The sequence below is a fragment of the Oryctolagus cuniculus genome, chromosome 7, assembly GCF_964237555.1.
Source record: "Oryctolagus cuniculus chromosome 7, mOryCun1.1, whole genome shotgun sequence".
NCBI lineage: Eukaryota > Metazoa > Chordata > Mammalia > Lagomorpha > Leporidae > Oryctolagus > Oryctolagus cuniculus.
This window is the reverse complement of record NC_091438.1, coordinates 108,419,462-108,439,235: the sequence shown is the minus strand read 5'-3', so window position 1 is coordinate 108,439,235 and position 19,774 is coordinate 108,419,462. Positions and strand designations below refer to the sequence as shown.

Genomic DNA, 19,774 nt, shown 5'->3' with positions numbered 1-19,774 from the left:
AATCACCTGGTTAGTGTTGGGCTTGTGATGGTTTCCTATATATAGATATATTATATATTATATATATTTATAATATATAATTATATATAATATATATTATGTATTTATAATATATATTATATCTATATATATAGGTATAGTTAAAAAGCTTGTGAAAAATGTGCATTATCTTTTAATTACATTTTCCCACAAACCTTTTGAAGTACCCTTGCGTGCATCCAGTCGTCCATTAAAATCCACAGAGATTGGTTCCAGAACCCCTCACGGATATCAAAATCCATGGATACTCAAGTCTCTAATATAAAATGGTGTAGTATGTACAATATAACCTATGCATAGATTAGTTATAATAATAATGCAATGTGAATACTATGTAAATAGTTATTAGACTATATCATTTAGGGAATAATGACAAGTGAAAAATGTTTGTGCACGTTCAATATGGGTACAATTTCTCTCCAAATATTTTCACTGCATGCGTGGTTAAATTCATAAATGTGGAACCCATGAATATTGAGGACCAAGTATAAAATGCAAAACAAATAAAATGTACATAAATGGAAAGTGATTTATTGTGAGGAATAGGATTACATATAGGGGGACCGATAAGTTTCAAGATCTGCAATAGGCAAGCTGGAGACCTAGGAGAGCTAAGGGTGTGGCTCCATTCCATCTGAGGGCTGTGGGAGCCGATGTTGTCAGTTCTACTCCACATCTGAAATCCTGAGGACCGAGAAAACTGGTGGTGTAAGTTCCAATCCCAGGCAGGAGAAGGCCGACATGGCAGCTAAAAGGCAGGTGGAAGCTCCCTCATACTTGACCTTTGTGTTCTGCTCAGGTCTTCAGATGATTGGGTAAAGCCCAAGCCCATGAGTGAAGGCAATCTCGTTTACTCAGTCCCATGGTACTCCCTTGCAGACATATCCTCACAGACACACAGAATCATGTTGGAGTCAGTATTTGGGTATCCAGTAGATCTCTCAAGTTAAAGAAACAAGAGTAGGTGATTATGACAGTGCAGGGATCAGTAGTACAAAGCACACAGCAATGTTTGCCTTCTGGTGCACATTTTGCAGAATGGCCAGATATTTTGCAGCTCCCAGCATCAAGTCTTTTTCTCCATTACTTGGATCTGTATTTGGCTGTATGATCAGCTTTGGCCATTTGGGAATTGATGAATGGGATGCAAATAAGCAACAAAAAATGTTTGTCCTTTGTTGCTGCTTTGGGAAGGCAGCCTCCATGTGAGCAGGTCTGGGCTGGAGTACTCAAGGCTGGAGGTACATGGCCCAGGAGCCCTGTGAGTCCAGCTCATCACCTGACACAGGCTTGGGCCATCAGTGATTTTCAGCCATCCTAGACCAGAAAACCATGGAATCCCAAGACATTTTTAATAAGCATTATCTCTTAAATCAGTAAGTTTTGGGGAAGTAACTTGCTATACATCAATTATCTATTGATAATTGGTATCAAAAGTTGGTATCTAAAATGGGGCCTAGCATTTACAGCAACATAAAACAAATTGATGTGTTGGCTTTGGAACTGACACGCGAGAAGAGCTAGAAGAATGCTGAGAAAACTGCTAACAAAGACTGGGAAAATGGCGTGGACCTCATTAATGGAGAGTGGGAACCCTTGAGCAAGCTACTCCAACAGGCTGGAAAAACGATGACTCATTTTGTACAAGAGTTGCCCACAGTAACTTGAAAGATGGAAAATAACCGATAAGCCATGGCTCCAGCTGAGGACATCTCAAGACAGATGGTGAAAGCGTAATGTAGGTGATTTTTAGCTGCAGCAGAGCGATTAGCTAAAGGCACTGTTCTGTTTGCAAGAGGAATTTAAAGGCAATGTAGAGGAACCAAGGAAAATAAAACTACTTCACAGTTTTAATCTACTCCATAGGGCCAAAGAGCCTCAAAGTAAGAAATGACCTCAGGCCCAAGAATCAGTTGAAGACAAGGCTGTTAGTCCTTGTGTTAAGACCTCGGAGATGGCCGGCGCCATAGCTCACTAGGCTAATCCTCCGCCTTCCGGCGCCGGCACACCAGGTTCTAGTCCCGGTCGGGGCACCAGATTCTGTCCCAGTGGCCCCTCTTCCAGGCCAGCTCTCTGCTGTGGCCCGGGAGTGCAGTGGAGGATGGCCCAAGTCCTTGGGCCCTGCACCCCATGGGAGACCAGGAGAAGCACCTGGCTCCTGCCATCGGATCAGCGCGGTGCACCGGCCACAGTGGCCATTGAAGGGTGAACCAACGGCAAAGGAAGACCTTTCTCTCTGTCTCTCTCTCTCACTGTCCACTCTGCCTGTCAGAAAAAAAAAAAAAAAAAAAAAAAAAAAAAAGACCTCTGAGATATTTAATTCAGGGTGATACCTAGCTAACCCTCTAAACTAATTAATATAGTTCTGAAGGATCCTAAGGGTGCAATCTCACAGAAACCTGGTCTCAAAATCCCTATGAGTACCTCAATACAGAGAGTCTGTCTGGCAAAGAAGGTTGCATACGATCTTGGTCTAACACCATGGACAACAATCCAGGTTATATCAGCCTGAGCTAACACAGACTGTGCCAATTCAAAATGAAGAGAGATCCCTTTGCTCCTGAGTTTCTAGAAGTGGGAAGCAGGCTAAGGATGCCACTGAGCTGTAAATGCAGCTATTGCTTATGGGTAATAAAGAAAATCTCAGGGCCTTCTCTTGAGCACAGGGCTGGGGCCGGAGCGATGACGTAACGGGTAAAGCTGCTGCCTGCAGTGTCAACATTCCATATGGGCCCCGGTTCAGTTCTCGGCTGTCCTACTTCAGATCCCGCTCACTGCCATGGCCTGGGAAAGCAGTGCAAAGTGGTCCAAGTCCTTGGGCTCCTGCACCTGAGTGGGAGACTGGGAAGAAATTCCTGGTTCCTGGCTTCAGATGGACGCAGCTCCAGCCATTGCAGCCATCGGGGGAACCAGCAGATGGAAGACCCTCTCTCTCTCTCCTATCTTTTCTTTCCTCTCTCTCTTTCTCTTCCACTGCTTTTTTGTAACTCTGCCTTTCAAATAAAAATAAAATAATTTTTTTAAAGCACATTACTAGCATCTGAGAGTGAACGCCTCCTTCAATTGCACACTTCAGGGTCTTGTTCACCTTACTTTTTTTTTTAATTTTGACAGGCAGAGTGGACAGTGAGAGAGAGAGAGACAGGGAGAAAGGTCTTCATTTTCTGTTGGTTCACCCCCCAATGGCCGCTGCAGCTGGCGCACCGCACTGATCCGAAGCCAGGAGCAACCGGGACAGAATCCAGCGCCCCAACCGGGACTAGAACCTGGTGTGCTGGCGCCACAGGCGGAGAATTAGCCTATTGAACCACGGCACCGGCCATCACCTTACCCTTGTCCTGGCCCTGGGTTCCAGCACCATCCCTGCCACTAACTATTGTATGTCCTTAGGCAGGTGGATGTCTTCCTGAGCTTCTGTTTTGTCATCATTAAAATGGACTAGTGACTCTTAACGTTGTCTAAGGAATCTTTAAAGTAATGAGGTCCTCTCTGCCACAGCCTGAGTTAAGAGCTTTGCTGGAAGAGAATTAGACATCAACAAAGGGTAGAAATGCACATGGCCAAAAAGCCAGGAGGAAGTGACAGAATAACAAGGTCTCTTCCCGGCAAGAGTGGAGAGCAGACCTCGTTATCTATTCTTCTATAAGGAGAAAACAATTTGCCTGGCAACAGAGTCGGAATCCTAACCATGGAAAGGTCAAAAATCAAAATGAACAAGTAGGCAAGGTCACGAACCAGGCACTGGGATACTTGAGACTTGTGGAGCAAGGCCTCGTTTAGGCAGGAGCCTGCTGTATACTCTCAGGATCCAACAGAGAGGGTATATTAGGTGCTAAGAAGTTTCAATGGCTTAACCAAATAGACATTTCTTTCAAGCGCAAGAGAGCTTACCTGGTGGAGGGAGGGGGTAGAAGCTCTGCTGCACATACTCTTCCAAGGACCCGGGCAATGGAAACGCAGCCGTCTCCCACCTGTGGCTTCTCAGGTTCTCCTGGAAGCTGGAAACCTGTCAGCAGACAGCAGAGACAGAAAGGGAAGTATTGGGCCTAGGTGTGGTGTACATCCCTTCTCCTGGCCTCATGTGGCCATCGCTCGGGCACAAGGATATTCCTAACAGCCGGGGGCCTAGGATAAGTGACCTACCTGGGTGCCTGGGAGGTAAGGGAACGGCAGAGTAAGTTCTGGATGACAAAGGAGTGGAGTACTTTTCAAAGTGATGATGATGATAGTTTTAGCATTGGAGCTTTTGAAAAAATGCTACTTAGAACACAAATATGTAAAGAATATAAACACCGAGTGCCCTCTTCTAAGCATAGGCTTTGGAATACGGCAAACTGGTTTCACATCTTTTGCTCCCCAGTGTCTACCCCAGACTTAGGAGACCCTGAGCTCAATGGTTAAGAGCATGCACTTTGGGGCCTACTAGATCTGGGTTAGCTGATTAAATGATGGCGCTGCCATTTATCATCTGTGGGATCTTGCTTTATTTTTCTGGGTCTTGGTGATTTCTGCAAATACTACCAAGTCAGCCAAAGGTTTGACCTATGTCAGGAAAAGAAATGAAAGACATTCCTGATGTTTCAACAAGAGACAACCATTTGTGCAGGTGCCCGAGGTGGCGTGAGATGAGAATTATGCTGGAAACCTCAGTCGCATCCGCAGGCCCCGCCTCACATGGTCTCCAGAGCAGAGTCTGATGCTTCGCATGAAAGACGTAGCCAGACAGCACGTTATGGGCTTTCCTCTGTTTATTGTGAAATTTCTGGTTCCTCTCCACACATCCTGCCTCCAAATGAAATATATTTCAACAGCTAAAATGAGAGCCGATGTGGTATGCTTTTTAGAAGTACAACATCGGCTTGGCCGTAGCATGATATGAAGCTACAATTGGGAAGGAGATGGAAAGAAATACCAAAAACATGGGGATGTAGGTGTTTTGGAAAGCACAGTGGAATCAGTATCCCTGTGGTGGGAAACATTAGGATGTGAGAATCCTTAGCACTTATCCAGTTGGATGCTGGGATTCCAAGCCATGACACAGGACATATGGACCTATGACACAGTTTAACTTATACATTAGTCATAGTAAAAGATTGTTTTTAAAGATTTATTTATTCATTTTGAAAGTCAGAGTTACACTGACTTTTTTATACTCTCTACAGAGTTTAACTCCCTCATTCTATTGACCTGGATACAAAGACCAGACCTAGTAAAAGAAAAATGATGCCTCACAAGTAACTGAACCATCATCTGCTGCCTCCCAAGGTGCACGTTAGCAGGAAGCTGGGTGGGAAGCAGATGTGGGACTGAATCTCAGCCTCTTCGATATGGGCTGTGGGGTTCCCAAGCAGCAGCTTAACCTCCTGCACTACAACACCCGGACAGGCCTCTTTTGCCTATTTTAAAAATTAAGCTATTTGCTATTGAGTTGTATGATTTCCTTATATGTTTTGGATATCAACCCCTTATCAGATACGTGGTTTGTACGCATTTTTCTCCCACTCTGTAAGTTGGCTTTTCATCTTGTTGATTGGCTCTTTGCTGTGCAGAAGCATTTAGCTTAATATATGGGGCTCAAATTTTGACTTTGCCTTTTGCTGATTTTCTGATGTTGGGACTAATGATGGCTAGTTATGATTGTTAGTAAGTTTTTGCTATCAGACAAATAATGCACGCTGTCTACTATGTTAATAGTCACAACAGTAGGATATAGGGGTAGTTATTCCTTATTTACAGAACTGAGGCTTGCACAGTGATATAGATGATCCAATCACACAGCTAACACACTGTGATAATCAGGACCAGCTTCCAGTTATATTTGGAATTAGAGATTGCAGCCAGGTTGTGAAGGAATGCCTGGGAACTTGACTTGAATCCAAGTATGCAGATTAATTAAGCAATTACTTTATTTAGAAACAAAAATGTCCCAAAAATTGTCAATAAACGATTTGATTCACTTTTTTTCTTTTCCTAAAGATTTATTTATTTATTTGAAAGGCCAAGATACAGAGAGATGGGAGAGGGAGAGAGAGAAAGAGAGAGAGAGAAAGATATCCTCCATCCACTAGTTCACTCTTCAAAATAGCCACAACAGCCGGGATGGGACCAGGCTTAAGCCAGGAGCCAGGAGCTTCTTCCAGGTCTTCCATGTGGGTATAGGGGCCCAAGGCCTATGCTGCCTTCCCAGGTATATCAGCAGAGAACTGGAGCATAGTGGAGCAGCTGGGACTCGAACCAGGGCCTATGGGAAGCCAGCACTGCAGGTAGCAGCTTAACCTGCTACACCATGCATCAGCCCCACTTTTATTCACTTTTACAGAACACAGAGAAAGTGTCAAGTGCCCATGTAACAAACTAAAGACTCCCAAATTAAGGTGGCTTTGGGCACTGCTGGCCAGCATGTGGTCCTGTGGGAAGCATGGCCATGAATTCCTGCTCTCCAAGGGGCAGCACAGTGCTTACTCCAGGCTCCCGAGACAGGTTTGGCAGAGCTTCTGTACCCTAAGAAAAAGACACTACCAGAGAAAGAGATGGTGGCCTGAGTGTGCTTCCTGCAGAATCAGCAAAGGAAAAGATCGTAAAGGCAGTTGAAATATTTCATCTGTGATTAATCACTGGGAACAAAGCACAAATTCTCAAAATAATTAGGCCCAGTTAATGGGCCCAGCAAAGCCACAGTCTGTGCTGTTCATCTGTTAGTTATAAATGCTGCCGCAGGAGCCTCCGGGGCTAGAGCTGGGGCTGAAGAAAAGCCTCAGCGTTTACATTTTCCGTTTTAATATTTGGCAAATAAAAGGATCTCAAGTCATGGTCATCATTCCAATGTTAGCATTCAGGGCCTTTATAGACACTTAGCACTCGTTTGTATTTCCTGTCCTCCAACTGAAATAGAGCCGTCGCGAGGGATGCTGTTGGTGAGCTGCTGGGTGTCCCGAGTCAAAGCATTCACCCTGGAGCCAGCCAATCCACCTCCTCACTCTACCCCAGACTCGGCTTTCCGCCATCCAAGCCTTTCCCTCTGATCTTCTAGGCCCTTTCTTGAATTCAAGTCCTCCCCTCCCCCATTTTTTTCCCTAAAGAGTAGCAGACTGAAAGAGAGCTCCCGCCCACTGATTCACCCCCAAAACACCTGCAAGGTCCTGGTTTAGGCTGGGTCAAAGTTGAGAGCCAGGAACTCAATCTAAGCTTCCCAAGTGAGAGTTACTCTGTTGCAAATATTCTGTTTCGGCAACAGAAAACGAACTAAGCCAGCATTGTGCATATTTTGCTTTGGAACTGAAGGTAGTGTAAGGAGAGAGAGGCTTACACAACCATTGCAAGGGCTGGGGAGCAAAGCTGGGAAGACTGCTGCTCACTACCAGGGAATCGGACGGTCCAGGAATCCTGGTAAAGTTGCCACCAGGATCTCTGATGCTGGCAGCACCCTAGTGAAGATTCCCAGGATAGGGCTCCAGAGCTGCCTGCAGAAAACGGTGCCTTGTCATTCATCTTCCAAATCTCACGAATCTCTCTTTTTTATCTACTATGTACAAAACACTTTTTGATATTGGAATAGCAACATAAGAAATAATGGCCGGCGCCGTGGCTCAATAGGCTAATCCTCCACCTAGCAGTGCCGGCATACAGGGTTCTAGTCCCGGTCGGGGCGCCGGATTCTGTCCCGGTTGCCCCTCTTCCAGGCCAGCCCTCTGCTGTGGCCAGGGAGTGCAGTGGAGGATGGCCCAAGTCCTTGGGCCCTGCACCCCATGGGAGACCAGGAGAAGCACCTGGCTCCTGCCTTCGGATCAGCGCGGTGCACCGGCCACAACGTGCAGGCCGCGGTGGCCATTGGAGGGTGAACCAACGGCAAAAGGAAGACCTTTCTCTCTGTCTCTCTCTCTCACTGTCTACTTTGCCTGTCAAAAAAAAAAAAAAAAAAAAAAAGAATTCGGGGCTGGCATGTGGTATAGCGGGTAAAGCTGCCGCCTGAAGCTCCAGCATCCCATATGGGCACCAGTTTGAGTCCCAGCTGCTCCACTTCCAGTCCAGCTCTCTGCTATGGCCTGGGAAAGCAGTGGAGTGTGGCCCAAGTCCTTGGGCCCCTGCACCCACATGGGAGACCCTGAAGAAGCTCCTGGCTCCTGGCTCCGGATCAGCCCAGCTCAGGCTGTTGCAGCCCTCTGGGGAGTGAACCAGTGGATGGAAGAGCTCTCTGTCCTTTCCTTGCTGCCTCTGCCTCTCTGTAACTCTGCCTTTCAAATAAAAAAATAAAATCTTAAAAAAAAAAAAAGAAAGAATTCTTTCCTTAACGAACGCATGTTATTGTGCTTCTAAAATATTCACTGAATAAATGAATACAAACAATAGGAAATAGAAATTTAGAAACACTAGTACAGACAAAACAATATAATGAGTTTGTAGTAAGAACAAGCTAGACCTGGGTTCACATCCTGCTTCTGCAAACCCACTCACTGTGTACCGTGGTCTGTCACTGTGGAGCCCCTTAGCACCTTTTCCTGCCTGTAGTTCCACTCTGTGGAAGCAGCATGGGTTTTGGATTTGAGTGAACCAAGATCAGCCAATCTGTAATGATTATTCATGTAGGGCAGTATTTTCCATTTGTAAAGTAGATTTTAAAAATTTCAAAATTAGCACATAAATCTAGGATTCAACACTTTTCATTTCCTAAGCAGAAAAGTATTTAATGAATATGGCCTAGGGTGGAATTTTTTGGTAAAGACTTTTTCTGTATTTGAAAGGCAGAGTGACAGAGAACGAGAGCAAGAGGGAGAGAGGGAAAAAGAGATATCTTCCTTCTACTTGTTCCCTCCCCAAATGTCTACAACAACCAGGGCCGGGCCAGGTTGAAGACGTCCATCCAGGACTCCCACATGGGTACAGGGGCCCAAGCACTTGGGCCATCTTCTACTGCTTTCCCAGGTGCATTAGCAGAGAGCTGGATCAGAAGTGGAACAGCCAGGCCTCAAATGGCAGCTTAACGTGCTACATCATGAAGCCAGCCCCTAGAGAGTAGAATATTTCTGTCTTTCTTCATGTCTTCCTCAATGTCTAAGTATTTCTGTAGTAACTGGCTTCCAACATGACCCCCATTCGACTCACTTTCTGATATCATGCCCTTTTATAGGCCCCTCTCACACCAAAGAGTGTTGACCTGTGGAACGAATTGAATACTGCTGAAATGGCTATGTGACTTCTGTTACTGTAATACCTACATTGTCCCCTCTTGGATTACTCTCTCTGGTGGAAACCAGTTATGGTGCCACAAGGACATTCAGTGGAGAGATCCATATGGTGAGGAATGAGGCCTCTAGCCCACAGCCGTGAGCCGGCCAGCACGCAAGTGCCTCTCCTTGGCCTCACCAAGCCTTCTCATGACTGCAGTTTGGCCAACACTTTCTACCTTCGTGACAGACCTGAACCAGAGCCGCCCTGCCAAGCTACTACAAAATCCCTGGCCTGTGGCAATTGTGTGAGATAATTGCTTATGGTTGTTTTAGGCCGCTTAGTTTTGGAGAGATGCATTGCAGCTGAAACAGGGCCCAGAAAGTCAACCTGCAGAAGTGCACCCAGCTTCTTGCCCTCTTGTGATCTCCGGCACTCCGTTCCTGGGAATCTCTGGTCTTTCACCAGCCTTCCCTGCCCCCGGAGGCTAGACCCACGTCACCCTGCTCCTCTTCAGGGTCACGCCCACAGGGCACGTGTCAGACATGTCCTGTCTTCCTCTGATATCTCTCTGCCTCGGATCTTTTCTTCCCTCAGAGATGTGGGAAATGGGAAAAGTGCTCAACAGCAAAGGAGAAGGGACAGCGCTCAAGAAGCTCATCCCGGCTGGCACCGCGGCTCACTTGGCTAATCCTCCACCTGCAGCGCCGGCACTCCAGGTTCCAGTCCCAGTTGGGGCGCTGGATTCTGTCCCGGTTGTTCCTCTTCCAGTCCAGCTCTCTGCTGTGGCCCGGGAAGGCAGTGGAGGATGGCCCAAGTGCTTGGGCCCTGCACCCCATGGGAGACCAGGATAAACACCTGGCTCCTGGCTTCAGATCATAGCAGCCATTTTGGGGGGTGAACCAACGGAAAAGAAAGACCTTTCTCTCTGTCTCTGTCTCTCTCACTGTCTAACTCTGCCTGTTTAAAAAAAAAAAAAAAAAAAAAAAGAAGAAGAAGAAGAAGAAGAAGAAGCAGCTCATCCATCCCCAGAAAGCCTTGGTCGATGCCCACGACGCCCAGGACAGCGGCAGACAGGCACACGGTCCCCCCTTTCTCTCACAGGCCCCACATCGCATCTCCAGCCATCCGGACCACTCTCGGCTCACCTCAATCTTTCATATCTATTTGGAGTGGCGTTTCTGCTCCCCCTGACTGGAATGCCGTGTGCCTTCCCCACTATTTGGTGACCTCTTACTCAAGGTACAAAAGCAGCTCTAGTTGTCAGAGTTGTAGAAAGCCTTCTTTGTTTTCCCCAGGCCAACAATACAAGGGAATAAAAGGCAAGCTTATTTTTCTGTTAACTTTTGGAAGTAGCCTGTGTCATCCATTTCTTCTTCGGCATTCCCATCTCTATTTTTTTTTTATTGTTATTTGTTTGCTTTCACTTTATTTGAGAAGCAGAGACACAGAGAGAGACAGAGAAGCAGACAAACATCCTCCATCCACTGGTTTACCCCGCAAATGCCCATAACAGCCAGGTTTGAACCAGGCTGAAGCCAGAAGCTGAGAACTCCATCCAGGTCTCCCACATGGATGGCAGGAACCCAAGAACTTGAGCTATCACCTGCTACCTCCCAGGGTACACATTAGCAGGAAGCTTGATGGGAAGCAGAGGAACCAGGACTTGAACCTGGCACTCCAACATTGAATGCCGGCATCCCAAGTTGTATCTTAACCTCTACACCAAATGGTTGCCCTCCCGCACCCATCTCTTTATTGTTAGCATTCATCCATTGCCATAACAACTGCTCTCAGAGTCACCCCCGACCAGGAGGGCCTCACACACAGGGAACATGTGCTTGTGTCTGCTGCCTCTGCTCCCAGCACAGAACTTGTAGAGTAGAGGGGGAACTTTAGAAACAGAAGGAGGGAGAGAAGGGAAGGAGGTAGGACACACTGCTCAGTTGCTTCCCAGCATCCACTTCTCTTTCTCTTACCCTGACTTTTCATGCTGCTGTTTGGGTGTGACTGACACCATCCTCAGGAGTGGGCGGGATTGCTCTGTAGAAATCACAGGATTCCACTTGCCTTGCTACAAATTGGTTCAGACATGGATGTAACATTGGAGACATTTTCTGAGTGTGCATGGAACGACAGCCTCCTTCTTTTATGGGAGCTACCAGGTGTATAGATAGATAGATAGATAGACAGACAGACTGATATAGACATAGACATAGACATAGACATAGACATAGATAGATATAGACATAGACATAGACAGATAGATAGATAGATAGATAGATTTATATTCCAAATGAGATACTTGTATCTTCCTGCTAAATATGAATAAGAAGACTGTATCACTGGGAATTGCTGGCTCCATTTTATTCTTCAAATCAGTCTGAAGCAAATATTTAGGAAGGAAAGACCAGAAGTAGAGAGGAAAAATGATCCTGATCATATTATCCAACTCTTAGATCTAGCCACATCTGTAAGTATAAACCCATGTCTTCCAGATTAAAGGATTCTGTTTGTTATTAAAATCTGTTTCCATTGTTTTCTACTACTGGCAACATAAGCAGTCCTGATACAAGAAGGGAATAAAGAAGTTAAATTTTCTCATATAACATATCTAAGAAATAATGTAAAGGTATTTAAGGGAGTAAGTTTCACTTACCTGGAGAATTCATTTTCTGAAAATTATTTTTTTCTGAATGATGTTACAACTGGAAGAAGTTGCTGCACCTCTCTGCCCACCTCTGTCTTTGTTCATTTATTCATTCACTCGGCAAATAGCGAGCATCTTCTAAAAGTCAGGCGCTGGGCTGGTACAGAAGATAAGGTCCTTGTTGAGTGGAGGTGACAGACATGTCTGTCCATCCTCTGTGGTGTCCGTCACAGAGCCCTTCACATCATGGGTGGACAACAAAGATCAACGAGTTATTTCACGATGGCTTGGGTCACAGCTGCACAACAGCTGAGAGTTGGTTACCAGGGGTAGGAAGAGCAAAGAGAATAGGGAAGTAGAGACTGGAAAAATGCTAATTTGATGCAGGCTAGTGCAGGTTGGAGAAACTGTACGAGAGTTATGAAAGAGAATACCAGTTGAGAGACCAGGGCGATTGGAAAACACCTGGGAGACAGGGAGGAATCTAGAAAGTCAGAGTGAAGTGAGTGGGAGCCGCATAGACAGCCAGCACTGTTAACCCCTGGCCACCCTGATAAGCCAAGTCAAGTGGGCCAAAGAACATTCTGTCTGCATTCCCTCCTCCCTGCTCTCCTTTGAGTGCCCTCCAGATGGCAACCAACTGCCAGGGTGCTTTCTGTAGAGCCCTGTCTGAGGCTCTCTGGGACCCTCCCTCTGCCTCCTGAATCAACTGCCTACTCGGCCACCGGTGCTTACCCACTCTGGTTTCCAACCAATTTGCAGGAAAGCAGTCTGTGGCATGTGATTTCGTTGACCCATAAGTGACCCATAAATAAACCTCTCCCAGTTCGGCTCAGCTGGAAGAGACTTTGACATACTTTACCCCTATAAGATTCTTAATTTCAAATCCCATACCTTTCCTATGACAATTTGTGTTATGTAGAACAAAGTTCTACACCATAGTCCATTCTGTTTTGCCCCAAAGTCAGGGAATTTTGCATGCTCTATTTTCAAGTACGAGGATCCTGAGATGATTCTGGCTGCAAAACATTGGGAAAATCTGAATCAATAGATATTCACAAAAAATTAAGCCCAGTAGATTACAGGGGAAAACTGCACAAAGAGGGTCAGGGATAAGTTCAAGTCTCCACCGTTTGTAGAGGCAGATGCAGAATATGGCTTCCTACCTCAATCGCTAGACTTTTTTCATGGTTCAGCATATCATTTCTTAGGAATTCCATGTTGGCTAAACTATTACTAACATTCTAAAAAGCATTCTGAATATTTTCAATATTTTGGAATGTAGAACAATTTTGTACAATCCTGGTACCCTTTATAGAACCTTGAGCCTATTAGCAGTACTGAACTATCCCCCATATTTCAAAGGATAGATCTGAATATGGTTTAAACACCACTAACCTTTACTACCACTCGTGTACTAGGATGCACTGTCTTGGGACATCAGCCGGGTTTCCAACCACTTTGTACACTCACCTCTTGTCTTTCGTCCAAGTATTCCTTTTACTTACATATTGATCTCTCTTACTGTCCCAAGGGCAGGGACTATATTGGATTTGGCCCTAGCACCTAACTTGGCTCCTGCCACTATACCAGGCACTGCCTCAAGGTAGGCCAGCTGTGGGGTGGGCATTTGGCCTAGCAGTGAAGATACCCACATAGCACATCAAATTCAGCAAAGTAGGTTTGATTCCTGGCTCCAGCTCCTGACTCCAGCTTCCTGCTAATGCAGACCCTGTGAGGCAGCAGTGATGGCTCAAGATATCCGGTTTCTCCTGCCCATGTGTGAGACCTGGTTTGAGTTCCTAGCCCCTGGCCTTGGCCCATTCCAGTCCTGACTGTTGTGGACATTTGGAGAGTGGACCAATGGGTGGTCCCTTACCCAATATCTATCTGTCTGGCTCTTGAATTAAAAAAAAAAAAAAAAAAAAAAAAAAAAAAGGTTAATCACCTCTGCTCAAGCAAGAGCCACTGAATCTTCTTGGAGATACAGAAGTAAAGCGAGCAGGCACTCCTTGCCATGGGAACTATGTGGCAAGGTCACTTCTGCTTCACAGATTTGATGGCTGAATTTTAGGGAAGGAAGCTTCTCTGAACCCAAGCCTGTGTCCTCGAGAGTCAGAGGTAGGGTTCTAGCAAAGGGTCTTAGGGCCCTGAGCAAGGACAGCAGACAGGAGAGCATGCGTTCTCCCTAAAAGGGCACAGCAAGCCTGGGTTCAACACTCAGGCTTTGGTTTTTGGGGGTTCAGCTGGCCCCTGTACAGCCAAGAGCTGAGGCTGGGAGACTTCAGCCTCAGCCTCCTAGCACAGGGTTCTGGGTGGAGAAACTGTGAGTGTAACCCGAGAGAGTCAAGAGATGGGGCTTTGTTGAAGAGGATCCCAGAGACAAGGGCATCACTGGAGTGGCTGAGCAGCTGAGTGACAGCAGATTACTAGGCACCATCAGGCAAAAGAGAGAGCAACTGGCTGATCAGGCCCCCCTTTGACTCTCCCTACAAGACATCTAGAAGCAGAATGGTCCGAGGAGGTGCTGAGATCATGGGGAAGTGTGCCTGCAGTCAGGTGGGAGAGTGTGGGCAGATCACGGACTCCTGGAAATACCGCACATGAGAATTGAAGTTGGAAGAAACATATTCCCTAAACCAGTAGTCATAAGAACTAGCATTGACTGAACGCGTGCTGTATGCCAGGCGCTGTCCTACTATCTTAGATTTGATGGTAGATAGGTTCTATTATAGTAATGCTTGTAGTCTTCAGTAAGGATCTCTTTTTTTTTTTTTTTTTTTTTTCCATTGACAGGCAGAGTGGACAGTGAGAGAGAGAGACAGAGAGAAAGGTCTTCCTTTTGCCGTTGGTTCACCCTCCAATGGCCGCCGTGGCTGGCGTGCTGCGGCCAGCGCACCGCGCTGATCCGATGGCAGGAGCCAGGTGCTTCTCCTGGTCTCCCATGGGGTGCAGGGCCCAAGCACTTGGGCCATCCTCCACTGCACTCCCGGGCCACAGCAGAGAGCTGGCCTGGAAGAGGGGCAACCAGGACAGAATCCGGCGCCCCGACCGGGACTAGAACCCGGTGTGCCAGCGCCGCTAGGCGGAGGATTAGCCTAGTGAGCCGCGGCGCCGGCCCAGTAAGGATCTTATGAGGTAAGTAATACCCCATCTTACAGGTAGGGAAAATGAGGTGAGCAAGAGCAGCTTGTTTACAGTCACACAGCTGGCAGGTAAGCATTAGACCCGAATTAGAACCCAGGCACTGTGGCTCCAGCCTCCAGGTTTGTCTCCACTGTGCACTCACTCCCAGCCAGGCTGGATGCGTGGGAGGCAAAGGGACAATCTCACACTTAGCAGCTCTTCCGTACAGCAGCCAGAGCCAGGGGTTCTTGTCCCCTTTGCAAATCTAAAGCTGATGCTCAGAGCAGGTGAGCGGCTTCATTCCCGCAAGCAGCTGCTCTGCAGCAGAGCCACAACCTGGACCCTCTGGGCCCTGGCTGTGCCATTTCCACTACTCGCTGCTCCCATCTGAAGCAGCGGCTCTCCTCCCCGCAGGCTGGGGCGCTTGTGCGTCCTCAGCTTCAAAGTTCAGGGAGGGGCCGGCGCTGTAGTGTAGAGGGTAAAGCCACCACGTGCATCCCACATAGGCGCCGGTTCAAGACCCGGCTGCTCCACTTCTGATCTGGCTCTCTGCTGTGGCCTGGGAAAGCAGTAGAAGATGGCCCAAGTCCTTGGGCCCCTGCACCTGCGTGGGAGACCCGAAAGAAGCTCCTGGCTCCTGACTTCAGATCAGCACAGCTCCGGCCGTTGCGGCCAATTGGGGAGTGAATCAGCGGATGGAAGTCCTCTCTTTCTCTCTCTCTCTCTGCCTCTCCCTTCTCTGTGTGTAACTTTTTCAAATAAATAAATAAATCTTTTTTTTAAAAAAAGGAAAGTTCACCGGGTTCTAGTCCCGGTCGGGGCGCCGGATTCTGTCCCGGTTGCCCCTCTTCCAGGCCAGCCCTCTGCTGTGGCCCGGGAGTGCAGTGGAGGATGGCCCAGGTGCTTGGGCCCTGCACCCCATGGGAGACCAGGAAAAGCACCTGGCTCCTGGCTCCTGCCATCGGATCAGCGCGGTGCGCCGGCCGCAGCGCGCCGGCCGCGGCGGCCATTGGAGGGTGAACCAACGGCAAAGGAAGACCTTTCTCTCTGTCTCTCTCTCTCACTGTCCACTCTGCCTGTCAAAAAAAAAAAAAAAAAAAAAAAAAAAAAAAAAAAAGGAAAGTTCATGGAAAATGCATATTGTGAAAAAACTGGTGCACAGGTTTTAAAAGTTTTTTGCACCAACATAAGCTTAACTTTTGAATGTTTCAAAGTAACCTTGGCAATTTGGCAGCTGATTTCCCTGTGAAGGGTAGACCCAGAAAAAGAGAAGCCTGGGTGTCAGGCACTGCTGTGTTTAGTGCTGAAACCCTGACACTTTCTTCATTTTTGCTTTTTTTTTTTTTAAGATTTATTTATTTGAAAGACAGAATGAGAGACAGAGGAGAGAGAGAAAGAGACAGAATCTTCCATCTACTAATTCATGCCCCCAATGGCAACAATAGTTAGGACTGGGCCAAGCTGAAGTTAGGAGCTTGGAATTTCATTCAGGTCTCCTATGTGGGTGCACATTAGCAGGGAGCTGGGTCAGAAGCGGAGCAGCTGGGACTTGGACAGGTGCCCATATGGGATCCAGTGTCAAAGGCGGCAGCCTAACCTACTGTGCCACAGTGCTGGCCCCAACCCTTGCACCCACCTTCCTTCCTTCCCTCCTTCCTTCCTTTCAAGATTTATTTATTTATTTATTTATTTTGAAAGTCAGAGTTAGAGAGAGAGAGAGACATCTTCCATTTGCTAGTTCACTCCTCAGCTGACCACAATAGCCAGGCCAAAGCCGGGAGCCAAGAGCTTCTTCCAGGTCTCCCATGTGGGTGCAGGGGCCCAGGCACTTGGGCCATCTTCTTCTGCTTTCCCAAGCCATTAGCCGGGAGGTGGATCAGAAGTAGAGCAGCCAGGACTCAAACCGGTGCCCCTATGGGATGCCGGCATTGCAGGTGGCTGCTTAACCCTCTACGCTGCAACGCCAGCCCAGGTTGCACCTTCTGAAGGGCATCTGGATTTACTGATTCTACTCAGTGAAGACCTGAGCCCTGGCTCCAGAGCAGGAGTGGAAAGGGATGCGGGTGTGTGTGTGTGTGTGTGTGTGTGTGTATTGTCTTCAAAGATTTCCTGGTCACCAGAGTCCCCACCACAGAACCAATATCCCTTCAAATGCCCAAGAATGCTCAGTGGTGGCTAGGGCCTTACTGCTGATTAAGAATGATCTGAATAATTATAAATGCCAGATTCCCTCTCTAATCTGACCACATCAGTCAGATAATCCTTCCACGCCTCCCCACCCTGCTCTGTAAAGTGAGAAAAGTAGGCTGAGCCATCTCGGAGGTGTCAGCGTATACTAACTTCCTAGCAGGCTGTGATTTCCTTGATTTCCTAAATTTGTGGCCGCCCCCCCCGCCCCGCCCCGTCAGTGATGGCAACTGGATTGTGAGGACCACACACTTGCACAGATTTTCATGTGAGCATGTGAATCCCTGCCCCCACTCTGGAACTAAGTACGATTCATCCCAGTTTGTAGTGAGGAGGGAGCTGAGGCTTACAGCATGAAGTTCTGGTTCCTGTAACTCACAGCAGGTAAGATCTGAACTCAGGTGTGCCATCACACGGTGCTGTGACTCCGAACAATCCCATCAACCCACCACCCCCACATGTCTCCACTCTATCCACCACCCCCACATGTCTCCACCTGCACTGGGACCACCCACAGGGCTTGGCCCCAGAGGAAGCATCGCCGGTGTTGTGCTCAGCCTGCCTGCTCGCTGACAGGTGTGTGGTCACACGGCAGGGCTGCAGCCGAGGTGGCAGCTTTCTGCTCTACGGGGTTGCAGCGCCATGCTAGACCCAGCCAAAAGCCCTGTTGCTGCCAGATCCTTGGCAGCAGCCAGTTCCAGGGGGTTACCAACTACAGCATTTTTGAGGTTTGCTCAGCTTTCATGTCTGGCCACATTCAAACCCTTGGTAGGCCTGGGGCCAACCCCAGGAAATGCCTCTGGCAGTTACAGCTGCATCCAAATAAAAACAACTCCAGCAAGGCTCCACATAGCTGAGCTCCAGGGGGTGGAAGGGGATTTGGATCCCTCAGAATCCTGGCAACTCTAAGGTCCAGCTCATCAGTGAGGGTTGCCAGCAGCCAGGTTCACACTTGGGATGCCAACTTAGGGAAACTTAGGCCAGCCAGAATCATAAACACATCTCCCTGCAGCCCCCTTCCTGACCGTGGGCCACCTGGGCCAGCAGCCCTATAATCTGCTGAGGGTGTCGACCTGGTTTTTTTTAGTTTTAGTTTTTAAGCTCTTTTAATGGTTTGTTTATTTGAAAGGAGTTACAGAGAGAAAAAGAGGGAGAGACAGTGAGATCTTTCACCCCCCAAATGGCCTCAACAGCTGGGGCTGGGCGAGGATGAAGCCAGGAAACAGGAGCTTCCCCAGGGTCTCCCACATGGGTGCAGGGGTCCAAGCACTTGGGCCATCCTCCGCTGCTTTCCCAGGCACAGTAGCAGGGAGCTGGATTGGAAGTGGAACAGTTGGGACTTGAACCAACACCCCTATGGGATGTCGGCATGGTGGCTTTGCCTGCTATGCCACAGCACTGTTTCAGAGGGTGTCAGCCTAGAGAAGGAAGCCACATGGTGGAGTCATTAGAGTTCTTGTCGCCATTCTACCTCTTCATCTCCTTCCTGCCACCTACTAGTTATGTGGCCCTTGGTAACTTACTTGATCTCTCTATGCATCTGTTTTCTTTTCTATAATATAGGGATAAGAGTGGTAAGATTCAATAAAAGAATGTCTACAAAGAGTTTCACACAGAGCTTGGTACATGGTACATCGCAGGTAGTGTTAACTTCTAGTAGCACACACATAACATTTCAACCATTTCATAACCAAGCATATGCTTTCTGTGAATTCTTGCTGTTATGGTTTGGATACTAGGTAGGGTATCCTCCAAAGACACATACATTGGGCCTTGGTCTCTAAAGTCTTATTTTAATAGTTAATGGATTAATGTTAATGGTTAATGGAAATCTTATCTAATTATGGCATCTAAGAAGTAGGCCTCCTGGGAGGTCCTTAGGTAACTGGGAGCTTGCCCTTGGAAGGTAATTCTTCAGAGAGAGTTGCTTTTATAAACCAAGTCCAGCTTAGCCACTCTGCTTCCTGGCTTGCCACATGATCTTGCCCCGGGAAGACTCCACCATCCATTGCTGTCATCAGGTGCCAGACAAATGGCATCTCCTGATCTTGAGCTGGGAACCTCCAAAACTGTGAGCCAAAATAAGCCTTCCTCCTTCCTCCTTCCTAGATAACTTCTTTCAGGTGTCTTAAAGCTATAGAAAGCTCACTAAATCAGGAAAGTCAACTGTATGGCAGACTCTCTACTTGGTGGCAGAAGTATTCCTAGGAAGGTCGCTTCTGTTGCATTTCCAGTCTTCATGGTGTAAATACTCCCACTCTGGCCAATCTCAAACTATCAGTGCCATGTCATTGAATGCAGATCTGGGAAGAGATGCACACAACCAGCTCTCACAATTGGCCAATACAAGCTGGTGCCAGCCCACCACTACTTCTGGTAGACATCCAAGCTAGGATTCCTGGGATTTGGACCTGAGAGATGAGAAATCAGAAACAGAGGCTTCTCCTTGTACCTCTGAGGAGTAGCTTGTCCCTCCCACTTCTAATTTTCCCTACATCTTTTCTCTAGAGAAATATCTAGATATTTCTCTAGAGAATATGCTCATTTACTACACTCTTGGCCCAATCTGCGGGCTTCCTATCTTGAAATTGCCTAAAGCTTCAAGAGCTT

The 19,774-nt window shown here is 47.4% G+C and overlaps 1 long non-coding RNA gene across 1 annotated transcript; it reads right to left on the bottom strand.

Moving 5' to 3' along the window:
* Positions 1-239: 239 nt before the first annotated feature.
* On the bottom strand, positions 240-12,598 carry LOC103350160 (uncharacterized). Its single transcript, XR_007923610.2, has 3 exons — positions 11,861-12,598; positions 3,931-4,045; positions 240-979 (listed from the first exon to the last, which is right to left on the bottom strand). It is a non-coding gene; the product is annotated as an uncharacterized lncRNA (long non-coding RNA).
* Positions 12,599-19,774: the final 7,176 nt, after the last annotated feature.